Source organism: Dromiciops gliroides, chromosome 4, assembly GCF_019393635.1.
Source record: "Dromiciops gliroides isolate mDroGli1 chromosome 4, mDroGli1.pri, whole genome shotgun sequence".
Lineage (NCBI taxonomy): Eukaryota > Metazoa > Chordata > Mammalia > Microbiotheria > Microbiotheriidae > Dromiciops > Dromiciops gliroides.
This window is the reverse complement of record NC_057864.1, coordinates 253403017-253411698: the sequence shown is the minus strand read 5'-3', so window position 1 is coordinate 253411698 and position 8682 is coordinate 253403017.

Below are 8682 nucleotides of genomic sequence, written 5' to 3'. Positions count from 1 at the left end.
AGGTTTTTATTTTTTATTTTTTTGGTCAATGCATTGTTGCTCAATTTCTTTTCTCTCTTTTCATTCCCTTTACATTGTTAGTCATAAGTATCCATAATGTTATTGCTTCATTAAGGAAACTATGTTTTTTAGTGAAGCACAGGGGGAATGTAAGAAATAATGAGCTTTTGTCAACACCCAAAGGCCCCAACTAGAGGAGATTTATCTAGATTGGTTGAATTAAGTGAGATTGACTGAGAGTGATTGACTTTGATGATTAACCAACTTAAAGTTAATTAAATTGAAACCATACCTGGCCAGCCCTCAATAGGATATTGTTCTGAGAAGCTAATGACTTTGAAGTCAACAATGAGACCACCCTCAAGTCCAGTGAACCAATATATTTGGGTGATGCTAACCAGTCAGCTTGAAGGACAGCCTCTTCCAAGGGAGGCAGGAAGTGGAAAGTACTGTTTACTTTCTCAGTTTGGTTCCTGAACAGGCTGGTGGTAGCAAACCAGGTTGAACCCTTATCTCTATTCTAGGATAGATAGACCTCTTCTTGGTTTTCTGACCCAGGTGTTCTCTTTTTTCACTAATAAATGCTTAATGTCCAAAACTGGTGCTAACGCTTCTAATTTATAAGTAAGCCCTAGCTAGTTTTTCCCCACATTGGGGACAGGAAAAAGATGACCACGTATTAGATTTTACTTGTCACAACAGAAAAAGAAAATGACAAATGCTGGAGGGGATGTGGAAAAATTAGGATATTAATGCATTGTCAGTGGAGTTGTGAACTGGTTTAAACTTTATGGAATAAAATTTAGAACCACTCCCACAGGGCTATAAAACTGTGAATATCCTTTGACTCAGCAATACCACTACTATGTTTGTATCCCAGAGAGATCAAATAAAAGCAAAAAAGACCTATTTGTAAAAAAAAAATATATATATATATATATATTTACAGCAGTTCTTTTGGTGGTGGTAAAGAACTGGAAATCAGGGGAATAATTACCAATTGGGAAATAGCTGAACAACATCTAGTATATGATTGCGATGGAATATTACTATGCTATAATAAATGATAAGCAGGATAGTTTCAGAAAAATCTGGAGTTATATGAGCTCATACAAAGTGAAGAAAGCAAAACCAAGAGAATATTATACACAGTAACAACAGGAAATTCCAAAGAACCCATGATGAAAAATGCTATCCACCAGTAGAGAAAGAACTGATTAACTTTGAATGCACATTGAAGTATATTTCTTTTGATTTAAAAATAAAATTCCCCTCTGTTTTCTTTTGCAACACAGCTAACCTTGAGATATATTTTGCATGACTTCACATGCATAATCTACATCATATTGCTTGTCTTCTCAAGGAAGGTGGAGGGGAAAGAGGTAGGAAGAGAATTTGGAACCATAAATTTTAAAGAAATTGAATTAAAATGTTTTACATTTATAATATTTAATGAAACAAAAATAAATTAAAAGGTGGGGGAAGGTCCCCTTTTTGGGAGGTGAGGAGCTTTTTTTGGCAGGGGGAGTGGAGGGTGGTAGAGAAAATAAAGAAAGTCAGGAGTACAGCCAGGAGAGATTGTAAGGATTCCAACAGGTGTAATAGGTGGCTGTAAGGTGAATAAACCTTGATAAATTTGTCCTAAGAAGGAAAGAGAGGATAGCAGTGTCCTGAGGTTCTGGAAACTCCTCCAGTCTGGCTTCTAGGGTTTTGCACAGCTAACTCTAACAAGAGTATATCCCTTCTTTTAGGATTCTATCCCTTGGGACTTCCGGGATGGAGCCAAGATGGCGGAGGAAAGGCAGTGAGCTCCTGAACTCATGACGCAATCACTCCAAAAAACATCCAAATAATGCCATAGGAAAATGCCCGGAGCAGCAAAACTCACAGAAGAATGTGCTGAAATCATCTTCTAACCAAGAATGGCTTGGAAGGTCGGAAGGAGGGAGCTGCTGTGCTGATACAGGAGTTGAGCCCAACCCCAAAGTCACCCTGACACGGATCCAGTCCCAGAAAGGTCTCACCAGAAAAGCAGGCCCCCAGAGCCTCTGAATCAGCTGAAGCACCAGTGTTGTCTGGAACTAAGCTCACAGTCTGGTGAGTGGGCTGAGCCCTGGGCAGGGGGGGAGACTACAGGGGTCTATGCTGGTGCTAAGGCAGAACTTGGATTTTACACCCCTGCTAAGAACCAGGAGGTAGGCTCGAGTAGCAGTGGCCCAGGTGGGGGAGGGGCACAGGCTCTTCGGAGCTAACAACCACAAGACACAAAGCTGTTTGATTAGCAAGTTGGTCTGGGGTCATCTAAGGACCAGGGAAAAATACGAATTGGTCTCAGGCCATAGGGGTGCTCAAAAAGGACTTTGAAGATAAAGTTAAAGAGGTAGAGGAAAAAATGGAAAGAGAAATGAGGGTGATGCAGGAAAGACTTGAGAAAAAAAGTCAACAGCCTGAAAAGTCAAATTGGCCAAATGGAAAAGGAGGTACAAAGGCTCTCTGATGAAAATAATTGCCTAAGAATTAGGATTGAACAAATGGAAGCCAGTGACTTTATGAGAAACCAAGACACAATAAAGCAAATCCAAATGAATAAAAAAATAGAGGGCAATGTGAAATATCTTCTGGGAAAAACTGCCGACCTGGAAAATAGGTCCAGGAGAGATCTTTTGAAAATTAGTGGTCTACCCGAAAACCATGATCAAGGAAAGAGCTTAGACACCATCTTCCAAGATATTCTCAGGGAAAATTGCCCTGATATTCTAGAAGAAGAAGGTAAAATAGAAATTGAAAGAATGCCCTGGTCACCTCCAGAAAGAGATCCCAAAAGAAAAACTCCTAGGAATATTATAGCCAAATTCCAGAGCTCTCAGGTCAAGGAGAAAATATTGCAAGCTGCCAAAAAGAAAGAATTCAAGTACTGTGGAGCCCCAGTCAGGATAGCACAAGATCTAGCAGTTTCTACATTAAAGGACCATAGGGCATGGAATATGATATTCCAAAGGGAAAAGGAAATGGGATTACAACCAAGAATCAACTACCCAGCAAAACTCAGCATAATCTTTCAGTGGAAAAAATGGGACTTGAATGAAAAAGAAGACTTTCAGATATTTGAGATGAAAAGACCTGAAATTTGACTTTCAAATACAAGACCCTAGAGAACCATAAAAAATTGGAAATGGGGGACATCCCTGGGGTCATACAGTGGGTGACTATCCTGTGTCTGAGGCCGGGTTTTGGCCAGGATCCCCCTGGGTCCAGGGGTGATGATTTGTCCACTGTGTCATTTAGCTAGATGATAACATCTTTAGGGTTAAATTGAGGCGTGAAGGGAATTCACTGGGGGAGGAGGAAGGGCAGAAGTGAAATCCTACATGAAAGTAACAGGAAAAGGCTTATGGAGTTGGGGAAGAGATGGGAGAGGAGCAGGGCAGTAAATGAATTTTATACTCATCAGAAAAGGCTCAAAGACCTTAAACTCATCAAAGCTGCCTCAAGGAGGGATGAACAGACACACCCAACTGGGTGTAGTAATATGTTTAATATGGGCAGTAAATGAGCCTAACACTCATCAGAATTGGCTCAAAGACCTCAATCTCATTAGAATTGGCTCAGGGAGGGAATAATGTACACCCAATTGGGTGGAGTAATCTCTCTAACCCTGCTGGAAAACAGGAGGGGAAGGGGATAAAGAGAGAGGGGCAAAAGAAGGAAGGGCAGAATGGGGGAGGGGACAGACAGAAGCAAATCCCTTTTGAAGAGTGATAGGATGAAAGGAGATGGATAATAGAATAAATATCATGGGGAAGGGAATAGGATGGAAGGGAAACAGTTAACAATAGTAATCATGAAAAAGAGAAAAGGGGGAAAAATTGTACAAAATTTATTTATAGCAACTCTTGGTGGAGGCTAAGAATTGAGAATCAAGGGAATGTCCATCAATTGAGAAATGATGGAAAAAGCTGTGTTATATGATTGTAGTGGAATGGTCTTGTGCTATAGGAAATGAAAAACCTTGAAAGACTAATGAAAATCAATGTATAGTGAAGTGATCAGAGTTGGGAGGACATTGTACATAGTGACAGCAGTATTGTTCAATGAGCAAATGTGAATGACTTAACTACTCTCAGCAATGCAATGATCCAAGACAATCCCAAGGAACTAATGAGGAAGCTTACTATGCACCCCTATAGAAAGAACTGATAAAAAGAACACTTGTGAATTGTATATATATAACCTGATTGCGATCTTGTGGAGGGAGGAGGAAAGGGAGGGAGAGAGGGAGAAAAATTTGGAACTCTAAATCTTATGAAAATGAATGTTGAAAACTACCCTTACATGTAACTGAAAAATAAAATAAATGTTTGTTGCTGAAAAAAAAAAAAGGATTCTATCCCTTCCTTTGTGTTTCCTATTTCTACTCTCAGGGATTTATCTTTTTGCCAATTTCTCAGCCTCCTCAGTACATTCTTCATTACAAGGTGAATTTTCTAACTCTCCGCCCCCCCCACCCTGCCCCCGCACACACACACTTTCAGGGTGTATTCATTCTCCTGATACATCTTTCTCTCCTTTATTTCAGGGCTCTATCCTTCCCCAGATAAGTCTTCTCTTCTGTGGTTCAGTACTCTATCCCTACCTGGGCAAGTTTCTCACCCATTCCCTGTGGGTCAAGCCTTTCCATAAATGAGTTTATGAGATCAATCAATCAGAATTCATTATTTATTAAGCATTTATTAAGTACCTGCTCTTTGCCAGGCACTGAGATAGGCCCTGAAAATAAAAAGATAAAAACAAAACAATCCCTCCCCTCAAAGAGTTTATATTCTGAGAGGAGATGACCCTTACATATATTGGTATATACACAATGATTAGAAGTAGAACACACCCTCTGGGGGTTGAAATTCTCAGGAAATCTCAGACAATACCACTTTCTTCTTTTTCCAGATTCTTAAGGAGTAACCATAAGTTCTGGTACTGTTAATCTTGAGCCACCACTGGCATATTCCCCAACAACATCTAACACATTGACCCCATTTGATTTTAGAAAAATAATTTTCTGCAGGGGTTCTTAACCTAGGGTCTATGGAATTTTACATAGATGTTGATCGCAATATAAACTACTGTGTTTCAGTATAATTGGTTTCCTTTTTCATCTTATGCATTATATTTTATGGAGTTGAAGTATTAAAAAGGATGCACAGGCTCCAACAGAATGCTAAAGGAATCCATGATACAAGACAGTTTAAGAAACCTTGATTACTGAGAAGGTATAGTGAGTATGGTTAGTACAAAATAGTCCTCACTGCCCCCTTCAAACCAGGGAACTAGGTGCACCTCCCCACCTTGTACTCTCCTTGAGGAAAGTGGGCTCAGATTTAAAGTAAAAAGGTAATGGGGCAGCTAGATGGTGCAGTGGTTAAGCACCGGCCCTGGATTCAGGAGTACCTGAGATCAAATCCGGCCTCAGACACTTGACACTTACTAGCTGTGTGACCGTGGGCAAGTCACTTTACCCCCATTGCCTGCAAAAAAAAAAAAAAAAGGTAATGAAACCCATGTGGAGAGGACACATGGTTCATAGGAGTATCTAACAGCTTGTGGCACTCACTGGGAGTCATTTTCTCCCTTTGTAGAGTCCTCAACAAACTCTTTTTAGCTAGGTTCCAAGCTTCCTGTTTCTGTTAAGTCTATTAGCCACATTTCTCAAGAAGTCCTGCTCTCTGAAGTTATCATCCCTCTGACAGCTGTCTCTTTGTTTCCACAGGAGACCCTCTTATTGCTGCTGGCCAGCCATTCATTCCTTTTCTTTTATTTTCTTTTTCCAGGGCAATGAGGGTTAAGTGACTTGCCCAGGGTCACACAGCTAGTAAGTGTGAAATGTCTGAGATCAGATTTGAACTCAGGTCCTCCTGAATTCAGAGCCAGTGTTTTATCCACTGCACCACTAACTGCCCCCATTCATTCCTAAGGTATCTACTACTAAGGTGGCTACTACTAATTCAGTGCCAAGTGAATCTGTAATAGGATCTCTGTATCTCCTAAAAATTCAAAATTAATATTACCTTGAGTTTCTACTATGTTGATTATTACTGTATTAATTCTAAAATGTAGTTGATTTTATGCTGTATTAATTTTTAATAACTGAGTCTGAATTTCCCTAACTTACCTTTACATGTCCTTGAGTTGAGCTCAGGAATTCAACTTTCCCTTTGAATTAATTTAAAGTGGGGCAGCTAGGTGGCATAGTGGATAGAGCACCGGCCCTGGAGTCAGGAGGACCTGAGTTCAAATCTGGCCTCAGACACTTAATACTAGCTGTGTGGACCTGGGCAAGTCACTTAACCGCAATTGCCCCACAAAAACAAAAAATAAAATAAAATAAAATGAATTAATTTAAAGTTATAATTAAAAGAAAAAAATTGTTGTCCTTCATACCTTCAGTTCCCAGTAAATCTATTTATCTATCTTTGGCTGCTTTCAAGCTGACCTGGTTTATTTTCATAAGAAGTATTGTCTGTCCTTGCCTGTTCTTCTACAATTAGGGGAGATTTTATCTTTTCCAAGGAGACAGTAAGTCTGGTAGTTGTGATGCCCTAGCCACAATTACAAGATGTGGATGGGTCTCGTAATGTAATATATTCTTTAGTTATCAGAAAGGGGAAGTTACTAACTCTACATGGGTGCTAAACTGCCTTCTTTAAAATAACAAAATATGGGGGGCAGAGCCAAGATGGTGGAGGAAAGACATTAAACATACAGAGCTCCTGATACAATTACCCCAAAAACAGCAATAAAAGAACCCCTGTAGCAGAAAACCCCACAAAAATATGGGCTGAGATTAATTTCCAGCCATAGACAGATTAACGGGGCTGTGCTGAGCTACTGGTAAAGTCCAACCCCGTGATCATGCCGATAGAGACCCCAGGCATGTCACACCAAGGGAACTTAACCCCCAAGCCTCTGAATCAGCTGTAGCACCAGTGTCTTCTGGAACTGAGCTTGTGGTTAGGTGAGAGGGCTGAATGGCTGGCCAGGGAGGGAAGTGCAGGGGTGTCAGCAGGACCTAGGGAGGAATTCAGCTCTCCCTCCCCAGCGGGGAACCAAAAAGAAATCCTGAGCTGTGGGAGGCCCAGGTGGGGGAGGGGCACAGGCTTGTCAAAGCTTAGAACCACACCACAGAAAGCTTTGCTGGTTAGTTGTTTTATAAATAGGCTTGAGGTTATCTTTGGACCAGAGAACAGGCCAGGTGAAAGAAAAACCTTCCCTCCCTCAAACCAAAATACCTGGGACCCTCTGAAGCAGGGGACAGTAGTGTAATCTAGAAGCAGCCCCCCCCCCCCCAGTGGGGAGTTTAAAGACAAGTAAAAGACAGAAAGATGAGCAAACAAAGAAAGTTTAGAATTATAGAAAGTTTCTTCAGTGACAAGGAAGATCAAGGTGCACCCTCAGAAGAAGATAACAACCTCAAGACCTCTACATCCAAAGCTTCCAAGAAAAATATGAACTGGTCTCAGGCCATGGAAGGTCTCAAAAGGGACTTTGAAGAGAAAGTATAGGAGAGATAGAAAGAAGATTTAGAGAAAGGGAGAAAAGAATGGAAAGAGAAATGAGAGTGATGCAGGAAAGTCATGAGAAAAAAGTCAACAGCTTGAAAAGTTAAATGGAAAAGGAGATAAAAAAGCTGTCTGAAGAAAATAATTGCCTAAGAATTAGGATTAAACAAATGGAAGCTAGTGACCTTATGAGAAATCAAGACATAGTAAAGCAAATCCAATTGAATGAAAAAATAGAGGGCAATATGAAATAGCCAAATATGCTGTCCCCACCCCAACCATACTGTCTACCCTATAACCAGTTATGTTGTCTTCCCCATCTACCCAACTCTGTATTTCTAAAAACTATATGAAGGCTAGGAAGCCCTACCTTGTGGTCTTTGGATATCGAGACCCAATTTATTGATTATCATTATCCTAACTAATAAATTGATCATACTCACACTGTAATCTCTTAGTTTACCTTAACTTTCAATTGTAACTCTATTGAATTTACAGTCGCCTAAATGCTTCCTGAATTATTTCACATACTTACTTAAGTCACAAATTTGTCTACTATTAACAGTACCCGGGGAAGCTAGGTGGCATAGTGGATAGAGCACCGGCCCTGGATTCAGGAGGACCTGAGTTCAAATCCAGCCTCAGACACTTGACACTTACTAGCTGTGTGACCCTGGGCAAGTTACTTAACCCTCATTGCCCTGCACCCCAAATCAAACAAACAAGAGTTACCACAAAGAGCCAGAGGTAGCTATGTGTTCACAGCTGCCACATCCAAATGGGAGGGAGACCCACTGTTCCTCCTTTCTAATTCTTGAGACCACCTCAAAGTAGTTATGCCTCATTTGAAGGCAAAAACACAAAAGAGTGACAAAGGAGTGAGTCATCCCTTTTGTAAGCCCATCCACTTCTGGCCCATCAGTGCTCAAGTCATCAGTTCTTTTGGTTCTACCATTCATTACAAGAGTAACTGCTATCATATAGACATGTAAACAAAAAATTCTACATGCTGGAAACCAAGTAAAAAATGTCTTTAATATCTTTCTCTACCCTTCATTTTCCAATCTACACCCATTTCACAGGTTAATTTTATGGGGGGAGGGGCAGCTAGGTGGCGCAGTGGATAGAGCAC